The sequence below is a fragment of the Triticum aestivum genome, chromosome 1A (assembly GCF_018294505.1).
Source record: "Triticum aestivum cultivar Chinese Spring chromosome 1A, IWGSC CS RefSeq v2.1, whole genome shotgun sequence".
Taxonomy (NCBI): Eukaryota; Viridiplantae; Streptophyta; class Magnoliopsida; order Poales; family Poaceae; genus Triticum; species Triticum aestivum.
This window is the reverse complement of record NC_057794.1, coordinates 507,028,162-507,048,479: the sequence shown is the minus strand read 5'-3', so window position 1 is coordinate 507,048,479 and position 20,318 is coordinate 507,028,162. Positions and strand designations below refer to the sequence as shown.

General features: G+C 43.4%; 1 long non-coding RNA gene across 18 annotated transcripts; it reads left to right on the top strand.

The window, feature by feature from the left end:
• The first annotated feature begins 3,635 nt into the window (after window positions 1-3,635).
• Window positions 3,636-19,744, top strand: LOC123061022 (uncharacterized). Of its 18 annotated transcripts, none has more exons than XR_006428462.1 (9): window positions 4,879-5,328; window positions 5,944-6,070; window positions 6,496-6,741; window positions 6,846-6,937; window positions 7,019-7,102; window positions 7,193-8,953; window positions 18,401-18,504; window positions 18,741-18,928; window positions 19,006-19,744. It is a non-coding gene; the product is annotated as an uncharacterized lncRNA (long non-coding RNA). The 18 variants fall into 18 exon arrangements; XR_006428465.1 differs by having other exon boundaries at window positions 7,014-7,102; XR_006428463.1 differs by having other exon boundaries at window positions 6,846-7,880; window positions 7,958-8,082; window positions 8,847-8,953.
• The last annotated feature ends 574 nt before the right edge of the window (window positions 19,745-20,318 follow it).

Here is a 20,318-nt window from a genome sequence, read left to right as displayed (position 1 = left end):
ATAATTTTGATTGACGGATAAATTATTATTCCTCACATAGATCCCCGATTTTCTGTGAGTGCCCATTGATGTATGCTGGAGTGGTGATATCGGTATGTAACCGAATTATCGCAGATGGGAAATACTTTGTTGATTTCCACGTAGTTACTACAAGGGGAAAGTAGTATGAAATGCAGTTGGTATGATTTAGATCATACTTACGGTGTGTAAGGCCGTATGTGTCCAGCAAGAGGCTGGTAAATTTACAATTCTTTAAGATTGGTCATGTAATTCATTTCACTATCTTTCATAAGAAATTTAGTTAAACCATTCTGGGTATGTACATAGAGTACAAAAATATAATCGGACATTGCTTGTGAAATGATTTCAATGACATTGTCCATTCGAATGGGTTTTTCAATCCTGTTTTCAGGAGAATTTGCTCCTACTTTGATAAGTTGAGCAATTTATTTAGTAAGATCATGCATGTTTGTGTGTGATAAGAGACACACTTGAAATCATTTTATAAATGTTCCTATGAGTACCATGAAGTATCTAAATAATTCCACATAATGGTTAACTAATCCACATATGTCTTCTTAATGTATTCAAGGAAGATTGAGTGGCTCATTTAGAATTTTAAGGTGAGAGTGCCTTAAAACTGATTTCCCCTATGGCACATGTAGTGCGCATAAAATCTGATGATTTGGGATATTTTGCAACTTGTTAAGTTGTGACCAACAGAATTGTCAATAATTTTCTAATCATCCCCAAACCAGGATGGATAAGTCTATCAAAATAGACATTTAATTTATTAATATTTAGAAAATTATTTCGTACGCAACAATACTAAGTATGAATTTAACCATGCTATCAAATTTATTAAATATTGTATCCAAGTGATGGGATATTGAATATCCTACTACATGTAGTAGTACAAGTACAGGTTAATGCTATTTTTGGGAATAATTAGGAGATTACCTAAGGTCTCCGATATTATTGAGTGCAAATGAGTTCATCCTCCATTTTCTGCACTAGATTTTGGTCCTCCTTCTGATGAAGATTCTGAGAACAATTCTTTACCAGAATCTGGTTGTTATTTGCAAATTTTCAAATTTATCCCATTGAACTTATTTGCCTTTTAATAAATTTGTGATGTGGTTCGACCATATGTTTGAGGGTTTGGTAATCATAGGTACAATATTTACATAACCACGCATCTGATAAACTTGAGAGTTGTCTTTTGATCACTTGAAAATGACCGATTCTTATTAAGAGATAATTCCGTCTTTGGTTGTCTATTAGCCTCCACTTTACTTCGAATTCCTCATAGTTCTATTTTGTGACAACTAACTTGCATACTATTCTCGATACTAGCATGAATTTTAAATTATGGTATAACACCCATTGGGTGAATCTGATGATTTTAAGAAATTCCATGTTTCTTGATCATAAAAAAAGGTAGTACCATCTTAAGAGGATGTAAAGTGCATTAAGGGCTTTTCAACTGGATCTGTATATAGGAAAATATTTGATCACGAGATCTCAACTTAAAGTTGATTAAAGTGACAGAATTGTGAGATGCAATAGACTTGATGTTTTGAAATCAAATGGGTGATCAATCGTGATGTGCTCATGGCAGCATGTTTCTCTCAAGGGAAAAATTGTAGTGAATAAATATTCATCCATAATTACTTAGTTTGAGAACTAAGTGAAGTTGATGACATATAAAATGCAACATATATATACTTAGCTATCAAGAGAATAGCCATTGCAGAAGGTGGAGTTGTAGTGGCAATAGGCCACGGGTGGACACAATGACTGATGTCATGAATCATCTTAAAATAAATACTCCCACCTAATCTTGAATTTAGTGCATTTGGAAATGTCAGGCATGTGTTACATGAAAATACTCATGGCCAAGATGATCCATGGTGAACCTGGGTGTATCCTTCAATACAACAGATGTGATGAAATCATTGCTAATGTTTTGGACTTCATTCTTGAGAAAATATGTGACTTCGGAGTCACTGCCAAAACACATAGACTTTTCATGTTTATCATTGGTTAGTCACTATAAAAGTATAACCACAATTTGATGTGGACCTATCAATAGTGTTTGAGACACTCAACAATTTCTATAAATTGTGGTATCCATTTTAATGAATGGACGACACTATAATTAAAATAGTGACATAGGCTCCACTGCCATGTATTTTACCAATGTAATAGAAGGTAATTACTGGTATGTGCAAATATTTGCATAGTTGTCTATGACATATTAAAGCAAAATGAGGCTTGAATAAATGATATTTGTGGAAAATATTTGCTGTTTCAGCATGTAGTGTTCATGCATGAATACCTTTTATTATGAGAGTAAATATCTTTTTTTAGTGAACAACAACAATTGCTTCAGAGGAGCAATTTTTTTTTATGATAGCTGATGCTATACACTCATATGTGTAGACCTCCATTTATATAGAATAACACTTTGAAGATAGTCACCGGATGCGGTGTAGATCTCGCAGTAATAGGAAACATAGTCTGACTTTTGTCAGTAGATGTTCATAATTCTATTACCTTATGTTATGTAAAATGTGTGAAATCACTTTGAAGGTAGTCATCTGTCAAAGTGACATGATGTAGACCTTGCAGTAATAATGGATAGTCTGCAAAATTTGCAGTAGATGCCAGTATTACCTTATGATATCTTGAGGTAGTCACATATAATATTAATATTTGGAAGAGCACTTTGAAGGTAATAATCTTGTTAAAATGACAAGATGTAGACCTCACAGTAGTGGTTGATAATCTGCAAATAGTGCAGTAGATACCACCAATACCTTGTGATTCACAAATTAAATTTGGAATAGTCACATTAATATTTGGAAGAGCACTTGAAGGTAGTCATCTTATCAAAATAACAAGATGTAGACCTCACAGTAGTGATAGATAATCTGCAAATTCTGCAGTAGATGCCATCAATACCTTGTGATTCACAAATAAAATATGATGTGGTCATCTTAAGTATGACACTTCAAAATCCTTATTTTGGATTTCGTCAAGATTTGCAAGAAAAATTAATTCCAATTGCAAAAGACAGAAAAATGTTGTTCTAAAACTAATATTTACAATGAATGCTGAGGCAAACATGTATAATATGGCACAATGTCGTCTTGGAAATTCAAGGTATGAACACTTGAACAATACTACTATGCTCATAATACATGTAGAATTCATTTTTTAAAATATGATGCACAATATGAAGACCAGAGAGTCTGAGTGATACGATCACAATTAGCCTGAGGGCTTCTATGCAAGTAGTACTAAAGCTGATGTCCTTATTTGGCAATAAAAAAATGCAAATTGTTAAATGGCCGAAGAGATAAGGTTCTCCGGTGATTCTCGCTACGGCCAAGAATCCATCGATTGAGTTAGCTTTGGCTGTACAGAGTCATAGCACATCTCCTCGTGAGGAATTAGGAGGGAAGATGGCGTCGCCAATCGAAGGTCGTCTGCGCCTGGGCAGCATCTCCACGCCGTGGGACGGATGTTGGCCGCCGCCGCGCCATCGCGCCGCATCAGGAGAAGCGGCGTCGGAGCCGAAGGCCGCCGCCGTGCCAAGGTGTGGCGGAGAGAACTGCGCTCCGCATGCGCGTTGGCCGTCTCTGTTGCCGGGCTGCGTGGCGGGCCGTGGTGCTCCTCCGGAGGGAGGAGCATTGCTGCCGGGATGTGGTTGTCGCCGCTGTAGACGGCCGTGCCGATGGAGGCCGCGGGTGCGGCCTCAACCATCGCATCCAGGGGGAAAAGGGAGGAGGAGAGTGGACGAGCGGCCGCCGCTTAGACCTTCCTCCGTCCGGAATCGAGTCCGCTGATCCGCGGCCGATCTCATTTAAGAGGTAAGAACATCACAAATTGAAGAAATCACATGGATGCTTACAGTTATTGGTATGGATTTTCGATCGAGTGATCCTGGATGCCAACGCCCATATCCTTTTCTGTGCGTCTTCCTTGTGTAATTGAAAATTGTGCCCAATTTCAAGTTCTGATGTTCCTGCTTGGAGTATGATAAATCCGCTCAATTGATTGATTTTCTGTCCTTTGGCAGAGTGTGTTCGAGGCTTCCAATTCTTGAATCGATGGAGGCTGGCGCTGCGTTCTTCCATCGGTTCTTCTTTCTTTGTAGTTCACGATTGATCAATTCTTCGTGAGATTCGTGTGAGCGCATATACATACAGGAGAAAAACAATTCATTGTTAGATTATTAATTGATGATTGCAAGAAGACAAGATCAATCAATCAATCTCCCTGATTAGTTTCTTTCCTTTTTGTACGAGGAACATCTCGTCTTCGCCGTGAATCGCGTGGTGGCCGAAACTCTAGTAGCCAACTTCTCCAGACTTCTCCAGTCATCGTCTGCGGCAATTGCAGATCGCCGGAGTGGCCTCCTCTGGCCATAGAGAGGCCTTGCCGTTTGCCGCCGCTGTCGTCGGCAGTCATGTGGCGGATTGAAGCGCCGGAGGGCGCCGCTTCGACGCGCCTACAGAGGAGGGCGTCGTCAACCATGGGGTGCCTCAGCCGCCTGCATCGCGCGCTGGTGCTGCGCCGCTGGAGCGCTGTCGAGGCCGAGGGTCCTCGTGTCCTTGGGGCCGGAGGGAGGGTCAGGGACGGTGGAGCCGTCGAGTTCTTGGCCTAATTGCTCTCTGGAAGAGGCGTGCGTGATAACGTGTTGGAGAGAATCGAGAGAGAGGAGCGAATGGAAAACAGATATATGAATGAACCGTTATTCTATTGATTGAAGATTGGGGTATTTATACCCAGTTTACAAGGCGGTTACAAAAGGAGGCAGTTGCCAAAAGTGGCACCGACATAGCAGTGATTAATAGTTAATTAACCTAATTAATTAATTCCTAACACCTCGCACGCGACCTCCTTGTCTCCCTCACTCACGCCTCTTCTCCTCGGCCCCCCGCGCGCTGTCCATCGGCGGACGAGGAAGGCTGGTGCCAGCAACGACCGCAGAGAGCTACGTCGGTCGGCAGTGGAGGTGCGGCTGCGGCTGCGGCCGATGGGCATAGCAGAGCGAAGCGGCGCGGCGGCCGAGCGCGATCCGTGGACATCGACCTTAGAGACCAAGCTGGGAGGAAGGAGGAGAAGAGGCTGGAACTGGGGGGACTCGGCGGAGGAGTAGAGGCCGCAGCGGTGGATCGGAGTTTGTATAGCGGGACGGCGGTGAGGAAGGCGAGCCGGAGGTGCCCTCGCTGCTGCCCCCACCACTTCGCGTCTGTACAGGTCGTTGCTGCCGCTGCTCTTCTTCCGTTAGGAAGAAAGGTCGATAAATGCAACAAGGTACTTCACCCTCCCAACTCCCTCTGTCGCCGGTCGTTCCTGTTGTTGATTGCTGCTGCTTGCTATTGATGCTCTGCCGCTGCTGCTGATTTTGTCATTACCACTGTCCTAAATCAGTTTCTATTGTTCACCAACTCGATTTGGTTATGATGACATGCTATTAATTAGTGAAGGGGCCATAACACATGATTATGGGAGATACTATCAATGGATGCTTACCTCTTAGTACATGTTTATCACAATACTTTAGAACTTAAGTCCATGTTCTTTTCTTGGGGTTTGATTCCCCAAGTGGCATCGATGCCTGTGGGGTTTCAGTTGGCCCCCTCCTGACACTCCTTATCCCTAGGGTTTCAATTTCTAATCCATGTACAATCCTAATGGGATATGGGCGTATGGCTCTATATAGGTGGATGTGATGTACATCTATAGAAGAAAATTTTGCAGTACCGTTAGTTGATTGTTTTGGTTGTGCTACTTATGACATTGATATGTGTGTAAAGTGGGAGCGGTTTGCGAAATCGAAAGGTGAACTTGTTATTCTTGCTGGCTTTCTGGGTGTTTTTATTTCAAGTGTATTTGCTTGGACTTAGCATAACATGAACATACCTGCAGGGATTATCAAGTACAAGAAGAAGTGCGTGCATGGGACGAGCAAGCTAATTCCTGGAAGCGGACTTACTGCTATGGTTGTGTTAATGATGACAGAGTGTTCCCATCGTTGAAGCCAAACTGACAGATGGTGAGCAACTTGTCTTCTCTATCTGTGGTTGGTGAATCTTGTTTTGTAACAAGTGTAGTTATTTGTTGGAGCTTTCCCGTGCCAAGTACATATTGCAGTTATCATGAGCTGTGACACAAATGCTTAACAGCCTGCTTGCTTCTGCTTATGTACACCGATTTAGTCCAATGTTCTTTTTAAGCCTCCAATGCTCTTCGCATTTTGAGTAACTGAATCTAGCGAGTAGCAATCATTTCGAGATTTACATAATATTGCAGTCGTGTGTTGTGACACTGACACATATGCTTAACAACCTGCACACTTTTGCTTCAGTAATTTTTTTTCATTTATCACTGACTGGATCTCTTGGGTCTTCATTGTCAGTATAGTTAGTGCAAACATGTTTGCGTTCTGTTACCCTTTTAACTAAGTATGATTTATTACAGAGCCTGGTGTTGATCCTTTTGCTCAAAGGAGGGAAGAGAAGAAGAGCAGCATCGATAAACAAGAAATTAACAGACGTGGGAATTTGAAGAACGGGCCATCGTCGGATTTTCTCCCAGGTGAGGGGAGGCGTTCAGGGGATTGGCTACGAAGGCGCTGGCCACCGAGCGCCGAGCGGCAGCTAGCCTACAACGAAGATCTGCACAAGGGCGCTACAAGATCTGCATGGACGTCCTAGAATCCACCGGGTGAGATGGATTCTTTTTCTCTTTTATTCTCCACTCGTCCTGCTGCAGACCAAATAGATCAGATTTATTGGAAGATATGTTGTGATGTTGATGATTGATTTCAGTCTGTAGTAACATGAGTCCCACGCTCGGCCTCCTGCAAGGGCGACCTTTCGTACTCCCAAAAGCAGACCTGGTTCAAGATCAGAGGCAACAAGTAAGCTCCTACTATGTGTCTATGTTAATCTGTCATCTCAGTATAATTCATCCCCATCCCACTACATTTAGTTCAGTTCAGTTAAGTGATTAGGCATAATGCGCGAATGCAAGCAAGGTTGGGAGGAATGGGTCGATGGTGTCATGCCTCGGCGCACGGGACCAGGTAAGGCAACTTGCACTTTGATTTCCAAAGTGGTGGTTTGGACTTTGGACAGTACTATAACCCGATGGTCATCTTCTCGATCTACATCAGTATTCTGTAGAGGCTGTGAACAAGCTTGAGGGACCTGAAAGTTGAGTGATGGTTTTCCTTTTTTTTCAAGTATTTTATAATTTTTTATTCTCCACTCTAAACAGTTCACTTCAATATCTCTTACACAAAAGCAACTCCCAAGGGCGTTCTGAAGCTTACGAAAGTGGAAGGCCTAAACATCTATCATCTAAAGATTCATTTGCAGATACTACTTTAGGGTTATTTCGCCACTTCACTGAAAATGAAACCAAACATCTCTTCTTCTTTTCTTTGTTGAACAGAAGTACCGACACACAAAGTATATTCCATAGATCAAAGAAGAGTAAATGTGTATATCGCACAATTCAAAGGTTAAAATATTGTTCTGCTAAATACCCCCATCATCTCAGTAGTTTGTGGGTCATTACGATCAGCATTTACGATTTGCATCAAAGTTTTCTATGCATGCAAACAAAACTACTCTGATCAAGTTGGTATGGAGTTGGACACCCAGACTTTTTGCGCATCTAAGTGTCGTGACATTGATTGTTTCATCTAATTCTCCATGTGCCAAGTGATGTAAATACTGAAAGGATTACCATTTTATTATATTAACAAAGACAATCGTTTCCTGTAACTACTACAGTATCTTAGACCGATTCCAACTAGATGGAACTGGCTCAATTGTACAAGAAGTACAAGGACCAGGGTATGATCTATCTGCATATGATCAGTCCTTGATTTTCAGTTATGATATATTATGCTTACAATTTGATGCGACCACAGGTTTTGAGTTCCTTACTTTCCCATGCAATCAGTTTGGTGGGCAGGAACCTGGCATTAATGAGTAAATTGTTCAGATTTCTTGCACTCATTTGAAGGCCGAGTATCTGATTTTTGACAAGATAAATGTGTGCTTGATACTCCCTCCTCCTTTTTTCTTGGTGGTTCTCTGCTTCAAGCTGAAAGAAACGATTGCATTTGTGTACAATGTACACTATGACTGCTTCCATGAACAATTACTATAATTTGATTGAGGAAACATGATCCAGCCTGTGTACTCTATTTTTATGCAGTCTGAGCGATATAAAATCTGAAACCAATGTTGGTTATTAAAAAATCGGACTTTAGTTGTACCAACTGACTGGGCGTGTCCGTGCTCCTGTGTTCTTGGGGCTACGATAACCTCCTTGTGTGCCCCTCAGCATTAATGAGATAATGTTGGTCCAATGCTTATAATTTAATCAGTGGTTCCTACTGAATTTTTAAAAGGTCTATGCCTAATTTGGTGTTGCTTATTCAATTAGCTTCACATGTTGCAACTAATCATGTTTGATGTGCTGCCATGCTCTCAGTATTATCTTGTTCAGTGCTATAATTTTTTTTTGAGCTTTTGTTCAGTGCTATAATTGGGGCCATGCTCTTAGTATTGTGTTGTTTTTACGCACTCAACACCTACTGCAGGTGATAGACTCCGTAAAAAAATCTAAGGTTAATATTTATGCTCAAGGAGAAATGGAGAAATCTACACATCTTGGTGATGCTGAGATGTGTAGGCTTTCTAATATTGCTTATTCCTGATTGATATGTCATCAAATCAAGTAAAAACGAGTATGCTTTGATCCATGCCACATCCGTTGAATGTAACCTCTTGGTACTTCCTACTTTTCAGTAGATTTTTGAGGGGGGAGATACATGGTCTCAATACTGCATTCGGTCTAGAAGAAGCTGATCTGTATGAGATGCGGCAGTGCCAGGGGACAGTTGCTTCTGCTATTTTTGGTAACTGCATCTTCTTTTCTATGCCAATTATATTTACATGGTGTCATGTTTCCATGTCGGTGCTAATTGCACGTTGTGTGTGAGCTTTCTTATTTGTTTTTCTCAGGGAATTATGATATAATGCAACAATCAGAAAAGATTAGTACATTTTCAAAAGATGTTGTTTGCTTCATGTTTCTGGATGAAACTGAAGCTGCAATAAAGAAGATCATTGATAATACGAAAAGAATCGGGCTGTGGCGGGTGGTTGTTGTGCACAACCTTCCTTATCCTGACCCCACAGCTTTCGTCAAAATTAGCCTAAAATCACTGTGCAGTTCATTGTGAAGAAAATAAATAAAAATACTACTGAATTGACAGAGTTTTGAGGCCGGTTCGCCGTTGCTGCACTGTACATTTAGTTATTTGATTTTCCTAACTGAATCTTTTAGGTGCCAGTTACTTCTTGTTGGGGAACGTAACAGAATTTTAAAATTTTCTACGCATCACCAAGATCAATCAATGGAGTCATCTATCAACGAGGAAAAGAGGAGTGCATCTAGATACCCTTGTAGATCACGAGCGGAAGCGTTCAAGAGAACGGGGTTGATGGACTCGACGTGATTCAAATCACCGATGACCAAGTGCCGAACGGACAACACCTCCGTGTTCAACACACGTACGGTTGGGAAGACGTCTCCTCCAACTTGATCCAGCAAGGGGGAAGGAGATGTTGATGAAGATCCAGCAGCACGACGGCGTGGTGGTGGAAGCAACGGTGATCTCGGTAGGGCTTCGCCAAGCGCAAGGGAGATGGAGGAGTGTCACAGGAGGGAGAGGGAGAGGCCAGGGGCTTGGGTGCGTAGCCCTTCCTCCCCCCCCCCCACTATATATAGGGTGCCTAGGGGGGGAGCGCCGGCCCTAGGAGATCCAATCTCCTAGGGGGGCGGCGGCCAAGGGGGTGCCTTGTCCCCCAAGGCAAGGGTGGCGCCCCCACCCCTAGGGTTTCTAACCCTAGGCACAGGGGAGGCCCAAGGGGGGGCGCACCAGCCAACTAGGGGTTGGTTCCCCTCCCACTTCAGCCCATGGGGCCCTCCGGGATAGGTGGCCCCACCCGGTGGACCCCCGGGACCCTTCCGGTGGTGCCGGTACAATACCGTGACCCCTGAACCTTTCTGATGGCCGAAACTGGACTTCCTATATATGAATCTTTACCTTCGGACAATTCCGGAACTCCTCGTGACGTTCGGGATCTCATCCGGGACTCCGAACAACTTTCGGGTTACCGTGTGCTAATATCTCTACAACCCTAGCGTCACCGAACCTTAAGTGTGTAGACCCTACAGGTTCGGGAGACATGCAGACATGACAGAGAAGCCTCTCCGGTCAATAACCAATAGCTGGATCTGGATACCCATGTTGGCTCCCACATGCTCCACGATGATCTCATCGGATGAACCACGATGTCGAGGATTCAATCAATCCGTATACAATTCCCTTTGTCAATCGGTACGTTATTTGCCCGAGACTCGATCGTCGGTATCCTAATACCTTGTTCAGTCTCGTTACCGGCAAGTCACTTTACTCATACCGTAATGCATGATCCCGTGATCAACCACTTGATCACATTGAGCTCATTATGATGATGCATTACCGAGTGGGCCCAGAGATACCTCTCCGTCATACGGAGTGACAAATCCCAGTCTCGATTCGTGCCAACCCAACAGACACTTTCGGAGATACCTGTAATGTACCTTTATAGTCACCCAGTTACGTTGTGACGTTTGGCACACCTAAGGCACTCCTACGGTATCCGGGAGTTGCACAATCTCATGGTCTAAGGAAATGATACTTGACATTCAGAAAAGCTACAGCAAACGAACTACACGATCTTTGAGCTAAGCTTAGGATTGGGTCTTGTCCATCACATCATTCTTCTAATGATGTGATCCCGTTATCAATGACATCCAATGTCCATAGTCAGGAAACCATGACTATCTTTTGATCAACGAGCTAGTCAACTAGAGTCTCACTAGGGACGTGTTGTGGTCTATGTATTCACACATGTATTACGATTTCCGGATAACACAATTATAGCATGAACAATAGACAATTATTATGAACAAAGAAATATAATAATAACCATTTTATTATTGCCTCTAGGGCATATTTCCAACAGTCTCCCACTTGCACTAGTCAATATTCTAGTTACATTGTGATGAATCGAACACCCATGCAGTTCTGGTGTTGATCATGTTTTGCTCTAGGGAGAGGTTTAGTCAACGGATCTGCTACATTCAGGTCTGTATGTACTTTACAAACCTCTATGTCTTCATTTTGAACACTTTCATGAATGGAGTTGAAGCGACGCTTGATATGCTTGGTCTTCCTGTGAAACATGGGCTCCTTGGCAAGGGCAATAGCTCCAGTGTTGTCACAGAAGAGAGTCATCGGCCCCGACGCATTGGGTATGACTCCTAGGTCGGTGATGAACTCCTTCACCCAGATTGCTTCTTGTGCTGCATCCGAGGCTGCCATGTATTCTGCTTCACATGTAGATCCCGCCACGACGCTTTGCTTGCAACTGCACCAGCTTACTGCCCCACCATTCAAAATATACACGTATCCGGTTTGTGACTTAGAGTCATCCAGATCTGTGTCGAAGCTAGCGTCGACGTAACCCTTTACGACGAGCTCTTCGCCACATCCATAAACGAGAAACATATCCTTGGTCCTTTTCAGGTACTTCAGGATATTCTTGACCGCTGTCCAGTGTTCCATGCCGGGATTACTTTGGTACCTTCCTACCAAACTTACGGCAAGGTTTACATCAGGTCTGGTACACAGCATAGCATACATGATAGACCATATGGCCGAGGCATAGGGGACGACACTCATCTTTTCTCTATCTTCTGCCGTGGTTGGGCATTGAGCCATGCTCAATCTCGTACCTTGCAATACAGGCAAGAACCCCTTCTTTGACTGATCCATTTTGAACTTCTTCAATATCTTGTCAAGGTACGTACTCTATGAAAGACCAATGAGGCGTCTTGATCTATCTCTATAAATCTTGATGCCTAATATATAAGCAGCTTCTCCAAGGTCCTTCATTGAAAAACACTTGTTCAAGTAGGCCTTTATGCTTTCCAAGAATTCTATATCATTTCCCATCAACAGTATGTCATCCACATACAATATGAGAAATGCTATAGAGCTCCCACTCACTTTCTTGTAAATGCAGACTTCTCCATAGGTCTGCATAAACCCAAACGCTTTGATCATCTCATCAAAGCGAATGTTCCAACTCCGAGATGCTTGCACCAGCCCATAAATCGAGCGTTGGAGCTTGCACACCTTGTCAGCATTCTTAGGATCGACAAAACCTTCCGGCTGCATCATATACAATTCTTCCTTAAGGAAACCATTAAGGAATGTCGTTTTGACGTCCATTTGCCATATCTCATAATCATAGAATGCGGCAATTGCTAACATGATTCGGACGGACTTCAGCTTCGCTACGGGTGAGAAAGTCTCATCATAGTCAACCCCTTGAACTTGTCCATAACCCTTAGCGACAAGCCGAGCTTTATAGATGATCACATTACCATCCGCGTTTGTCTTCTTCTTAAAGATCCATTTATTTTCTATGGCTCGCCGATCAACGGGCAAGTCAGTCAAAGTCCATACTTCGTTTTCATACATGGATCCTATCTCGGATTTCATGGCTTCCAGCCATTTGTCGGAATCCGGGCCCGCCATCGCTTCTTCATAGTTCGAAGGTTCACCGTTGTCTAACAACATGATTTCCAAGATAGGGTTGCCATATCACTCTGGTGCGGAACGTGTCTTTGTGGACCTACGAAGTTCAGTAGCAACTTGATCTGAAGTTTCATGATCATCATCAACTTCCTCTAGTCGGTGCAGGCACCTCAGGAACATTTTCTTGAGCTGCGCCATTTACCGGTTCAAGAGGTAATACTTCATCAAGTTCTACTTTCCTCCCACTTATTTCTTTCGAGAGAAACTCTTTCTCTAGAAAGGACCCATTCTTGGCAACAAAGATCTTGCCTTCGGATCTGAGGTAGAAGGTATACCCAACAGTTTCTTTAGGGTATCCTATGAAGACGCATTTTTCCGATTTGGGTTCGAGCTTTTCAGGTTGAAGTTTCTTGACATAAGCATCGCATCCCCAAACTTTTAGAAACGACAGCTTAGGTTTCTTCCCAAACCATAATTCATACGGTGTCGTCTCAACGGATTTCGACGGAGCCCTATTTAAAGTGAATGCGGCAGTCTCTAAAGCATAGCTCCAAAATGATAGCGGTAAATCGGTAAGAGACATCATAGATCGCACAATATCTAATAGAGTGCGATTACGACGTTCGGACACACCATTACGCTGAGGTGTTCTAGGCGGCGTTAGTTGTGAAACTATTCCACATTTCCTTAAGTGTGTGCCAAATTCGTGACTCAAGTATTCTCCGCCACGATCTGATCGCAAGAACTTGATTTTCCTGTCACGTTGATTCTCAACCTCACTCTGAAATTTCTTGAACTTTTCAAAGGTCTCAGACTTGTGTTTCATTAAGTAGACATACCCATATCTACTCAAGTCATCAGTGAGGGTGAGAACATAACGATAGCCACCGCGAGCCTCAACACTCATTGGACCGCACACATCAGTATGTATGATTTCCAATAAGTTGGTTGCTCGCTCCATTGTTCCTGAGAACGGAGTCTTGGTCATTTTACCCATGAGGCATGGTTCGCACGTGTCAAATGATTCGTAATCAAGAGATTCTAAAAGTCCATCTGCATGGAGCTTCTTCATGCGTTTGACACCTATGTGACCAAGGCGGCAGTGCCACAAATATGTGGGACTATCATTATAAACCTTACATCTTTTGGTGTTCACACTATGAATATGTGTAGCATTACGCTCGAGATTCATTAAGAATAAACCATTCACCATCGGAGCATGACCATAAAATATATCTCTCATATAAATAGAACAACCATTATTCTCGGATTTAAATGAGTAGCCATCTCGTATTAAACGAGATCCTGATACAATGTTCATGCTCAAAGCTGGCACTAAATAACAATTATTGAGGTTTAAAACTAATCCCGTAGGTAAATGTAGAGGTAGCGTGCCGACGGCGATCACATCGACCTTGGAACCATTCCTAACGCGCATCGTCACCTCGTCCTTCGTCAGTCTCTGCTTATTCCGCAGCTCCTGCTTTGAGTTACAAATGTGAGCAACCGCACCGGTATCAAATACCCAGGAGCTACTACGAGTACTGGTAAGGTACACATCAATTACATGTATATCACATATACCTTTCGTGATGCCGGCCTTCTTGTCCGCTAAGTATTTGGGGTAGTTCCGCTTCCAGTGACCACTTTCCTTGCAATAAAAGCACTCAGTCCCGAGCTTGGGTCCATTCTTTGGCTTCTTCCCGGCAGCTTGCTTACCGGGCAGCAACTCCCTTGCCGTCCTTCTTGAAGTTCTTCTTACCCTTGCCTTTCTTGAACTTAGTGGTTTTATTCACCATCAACACTTATGTTCCTTTTGACTTCTACCTCTGCTGATTTCAGCATTGCAAATACTTCAGGAATGGTCTTTTCCATCCCCTGCATATTGAAATTCATCACAAAGCTCTTGTAGCTCGGTGGAAGCGACTGAAGGATTCTGTCAATGACCGCGTCATCTGGGAGATTAATTCCCAGCTGAGTCAAGCGGTTATGCAACCTAGACATTTTGAGTATGTGCTCACTGACAGAACTATTTTCCTCCATCTTACAGCTGAAGAACTTGTCGGAGACTTCATATCTCTCGACCCGGGTATGAGCTTGAAAAACCATTTTCAGCTCTTCGAACATCTCATATGCTCCATGTCTCTCAAAACGCTTTTGGAGCCCCGGTTCTAAGTTGTAAAGCATGCCGCACTGAACGAGGGAGTAATCATCAGCACGTGTCTGCCAAGCATTCATAATGTCTTGGTTCTGTGGGACTGGTGCGTCACCTAGCGGTGCTTCTAGGACATAATCTTTCTTGGCAGCTATGAGGATGATCCTCAGGTTCTGGACCCAGTCCGTATAGTTGCTGTCATCGTCTTTCAGCTTGGTTTTCTCTAGGAACGCATTGAAGTTGAGGACAACGTTGGCCATTTGATCTACAAGACATATTGTAAAGATTTTAGACTAAGTTCATGATAATTAAGTTCATCTAATCAAATTATTCAATGAACTCCCACTCAGATAGACATCCCTCTAGTCATCTAAGTATAACATGATCCGAGTTAACTAGGCCGTGTCCGATCATCATGTGAGACGGACTAGTCAACATCGGTGAACATCTTCATGTTGATCGTATCTTCTGTGTTCCGAGGCCATGTCTGTACATGCTAGGCTCGTCAAGTCAACCTAAGTGTATTGCGTGTGTAAATTTGTCTTACACCCATTGTATTCGAACGTTAGAATCTATCACACCCGATCATCACGTGGTGCTTCAAAACAACGAACCTTCGCAATGGTGCACAGTTAGGGGGAACACTTTCTTGAAATTTTTTCGAGGGATCATCTTATTTAAGCTACCGTCGTTCTAAGCAAATAAGATGTAAAACATGATAAACATCACATGCAATCAAGTAGTGACATGATATGGCCAATATCATTTGCTCCTTTGATCTCCATCTTCGGGGCTCCATGATCATCGTTGTCACCGGCATGACACCATGATCTCCATCATCATGATCTCCATCATCGTGTCTTCTTGAAGTTGTCTCGTCATCTATTACTTCTACTACTATGGCTAACGCTTTAGCAATAAAGTAAAGTAATTACATGACGTTTATGTTGACACGCAGGTCATAAATAAATAAAGACAACTCCTATGGCTCCTGCCGGTTGTCATACTCATCGACATGCAAGTCGTGATTCCTATTACAAGAACATGATCATCTCATACATCACATATATCATTCATCACATCCTTTGGCCATATCACATCACAAAACACTTGCTGCAAAAACAAGTTAGACGTCCTCTAATTGTTGTTGCAAGTTTTTACGTGGCTGCTATAGGTTTCTAGCAAGAACGTTTCTTACCTACGCCAAAACCACAACGTGAATTGCCAATTTCTATTTACCCTTCATAAGGACCCTGTTCATCGAATCCGAACCGACTAAAGTGGGAGAGACAGACACCCGCCAGCCACCTTATGCAACTAGTGCATGTCAGTCGGTGTAACCGGTCTCACGTAAGCGTACATGTAAGGTTGGTCCGGGCCGCTTCATCCCACGATGTCGCCGAATCAAGATAAGACTAGTAACGGTAAGATAATTGACAATATCGACGCCCACAACTACTTTGTGTTCTACTCGTGCATAGTAACTACGCATAGACCTAGCTCATGATGCCACTGTTGGGGAACGTAGCAGAATTTTAAAATTTTCTACGCATCACCAAGATCAATCTATGGAGTCATCTATCAACGAGGGAAAGAGGAGTGCATCTACATACCCTTGTAGATCACGAGCGGAAGAGTTCAAGAGAACGGGGTTGATGGAGTCGTACTCGACGTGATTCAAATCACCGATGACCAAGTGCCGAACGGACAGCACCTCCGCGTCCAACACACGTACGGTTGGGAAGACGTCTCCTCCAACTTGATCCAGCAAGGGGGAAGGAGAGGTTGATGAAGATCCAGCAGCACGACGGCGTGGTGGTGGAAGCAACGGTGATCTCGGCAGGGCTTCGCCAAGCGCAAGGGAGATGGAGGAGTGTCACGGGAGGGAGAGGGAGAGGCCAGGGGCTTGGGTGCGCAGCCCTCCCTCCCCCCCACTATATATAGGGTGCCTAGGGGGGGCGCTGGCCCTAGGAGATCCAATCTCCTAGGGGGGGCGGCGGCCAAGGGGGTGCCTTGCCCCCCAAGGCAAGGGTGGCGCCCCCACCCCTAACCCTAGGCGCAGGGGGAGGCCCAAGGGGGACGCACCAGCCCACTAGGGGCTGGTTCCCTCCCACTTCAGCCCATGGGGCCCTCTGGGATAGGTGGCCCCACCCGGTGGACCCCCGGAACCCTTCCGGTGGTGCCAGTACAATACCGGTGACCCCCGAAACTTTCCCGATGACCGAAACTGGACTTCCTATATATGAATCTTTACCTCTGGACCATTCCGGAACTCCTCGTGACGTCCGGGATCTCATCCGGGACTCCGAAGGGTTAGCGTGCGCTAATATCTCTACAACCCTAGTGTCACCGAACCTTAAGTGTGTAGACCCTACGGGTTCGGGAGACATGCAAACATGACCGAGAAGCCTCTCCGGTCAATAACCAACAGCGGGATCTGGATACCCATGTTGGCTCCCACATGCTCCACGATGATCTCATCGGATGAACCACGATGTCGAGGATTCAATCAATCCGTATACAATTCTCTTTGTTAATCGGTACGTTACTTTCCCGGGACTCGATCGTCGGTATCCCAATACCTTGTTCGGTCTCGTTACCGGCAAGTCACTTTACTCGTACCGTAATGCATGATCCCGTGATCAACCACTTGATCACATTGAGCTCATTATGATGATGCATTACCGAGTGGGCCCAGAGATACCTCGCCGTCATACGGAGTGACAAATCCTAGTCTCGATTCGTGCCAACCCAACAGACACTTTCGGAGATACCTGTAATGTACCTTTATAGTCACCTAGTTACGTTTTGACGTTTGGCACACCCAAGGCACTCCTACGGTATCCGGGAGTTGCACAATCTCATGGTCTAAGGAAATGATACTTGACATTCAGAAAAGCTACAGCAAACGAACTACACGATCTTTGAGCTAAGCTTAGGATTGGGTCTTGTCCATCACATCATTCTCCTAATGATGTGATCCCGTTATCAATGACATCCAATGTCCATAGTCAGGAAACCATGACTATTTTTTGATCAACGAGCTAGTCAACTAGAGGCTCACTAGGTAACACAATTATAGCATGAACAATAGACAATTATCATGAACAAAGAAATATAATAATAACCATTTTATTATTGCCTCTAGGGCATATTTCCAACACTTCTGGCATGGAGATTGTGCACAAGCGATGTAAACTAAAAGTTACTTCCTCCGTCCCAAAATATAAGAACGTTTTTGACACTATTGATAGTGTCAAAAACGTTCTTATATTCTGGGACAGAGGGAGTAGTTGTAACGATAATTCTACACAATCTTCTAAAAGCAACATGTGCTCTTATCTAGATAACTGATCCAACATGTTTTCATTCTTTTCTGCATTGGGTCAGTATGTGAAAAGTTTCTCGACTCCACAATCAATTTTCTGTTCTGTTGAAAGGCAAGAGTATGCCATGCTTAATGCGAATCAGCATGAGCGAATTGTTTTCCTAATCGTGTATTTTCCTTGTGATAATTTTTTAACTGAATACCTTGTGATATTTTCCTCAAACAGGTTCCAAAACTATTACTTCATCGACTCTTTCCTGATGTGCGGTATTCACTCTGGATCGATGGGAAACTTAAACTTGTGAAGGATCCTTATCAGTTGTTAGAGAGGTAAACATCACGTTCTCTCACTGACCTCCGTCTGCTACTTATAAACTACTTTGCACACAACTCAATGAAAGCATGCCGTCAAAAAGTAAGTTTGCTTGTTGCCAGTGCCACTTATGCTCTATCTGTTGTATTAAGAGATTCAAGCTGCACCATATTCTCACTTTAATGTTAAGTCTACTCTTATCTAGATTTTGACTTCTTATTATTTTGATTTTGTATACATTGTCATGCCGCAGATTCTTGTGGAGGAAAAATGTGCGCTTCGCTATTTCCAGGCATTATAGACTCTTTGATGTCCTTGAGGAAGCTGAGGCCAACAAGGCTGGTGGGAAGTATGATAATGCTTCAATCGATAACCAAATAGAGTTCTACAAGAGAGAGGGTTTAACCCATTATTCATCAGCTAAGTTCCTTATTACAAGCGGTAATGGTTCTTCTCGCTGAATTCTGATATAGAAATATTTCTCCTGAGAACATAAGCGATACATTTTTCTTGAACAGATGTCCCCGAGGGCTGTGTAATTATAGGAGAGCACATACCCATCACCAATCTATTCACATGCCTTTGGTTCAATGAAGTTGATCGTTCCACCTCAAGAGATCAGCTAAGCTTTAGCGCAGCGAGGGATAAAATAAGATCAAGAGTTCTTTTTGACAACTAAATAAGATCAGGAGTTAATTGGACTGTAGACATGTTCCTGGATTGTGGAAGGCGTGATTTTGTTGTTCAGGTACTTTCGAGTTAATGCTTTGTGCGGCACGTCATTCCATTTGCAACCTATAAGTACTACTGCATCTTGGTACCGAGTGCAAACTTGTGAAATTACACAAAAAATCCCGCATAACGATGGATCTTCGCATCGTCATAGGGAGCTGTCTGAAAACAACATCAGTGGACAGATGATTTTTTGGAAAGAACAATGCCAGGATCTTTGACAGAATAGAATTTTACTGGAGTTTGAGGCTATATTATTGATGAGGTATCCTGGAGAGCTGCAAGCTGCCTTTCTTGTTTTGAATCATGTTCCTGTTGTTTTCTCCCTGGTGAGAGTGTATTATGTGGGTAGTGTAATCATCATGATCTCTGAGGCTATGTATAGAGTTGCATCATTGTTTTCTTGAAAATTGACCCTCTAAATTCATGTTCTCTTATAACTTATCCTGTAAAATCTTCTCTGTATTTTAATGAAGTTTGACGTCACGCCATTGGAGATAATAGCAAGTGGAACATTACAAGCCTTATTAATTGCTACTGATGCTACTGATTGTAGTTAAGCTCGTCCATTTTGTTGGAGGCCAGCTATGTGCCAAACACACCCAAAAAAAAGAAATCGAAATGGTCGGCACCTACATGGCCGGCTCCGGAGAGCTTCCGCTCAAGCGGCGCACCAAAGGTGCGCCCCAACCACTAGTGCGGTATGCAAAGTGGTGTATACCATCTATGTGGTCCTTTTTTCTATTAAAAAGCCGTGGTGGCTAGCTTTATACTATTACTCTCGAATACATAAGAGTATCTCCATTCGTTTGTCTCCCCAGGAGCCATTTTTTCAGCCAGTTTAGGTCATGCAAACGAAAAAATTGGCCCGGGGGGTCATATGCCCTCCCCCAACACTAGAAGACAAGAGAGATGAGAGGAAAAAGAGATGAAGTGGGTGAGAGGGAGTGAGAGGCTGACAGTGGGCTTGTTGCATGCAAATAATAGCGTCGGTGGACCCCTCCCTGGTTTTGGGTTGGGATCGGCGGATGTTATTTTGGCCAAATCCGGCGCAAAACAAGATAGTGGGGGCGTGATTGGGGTAATTTTCCACTGTCGG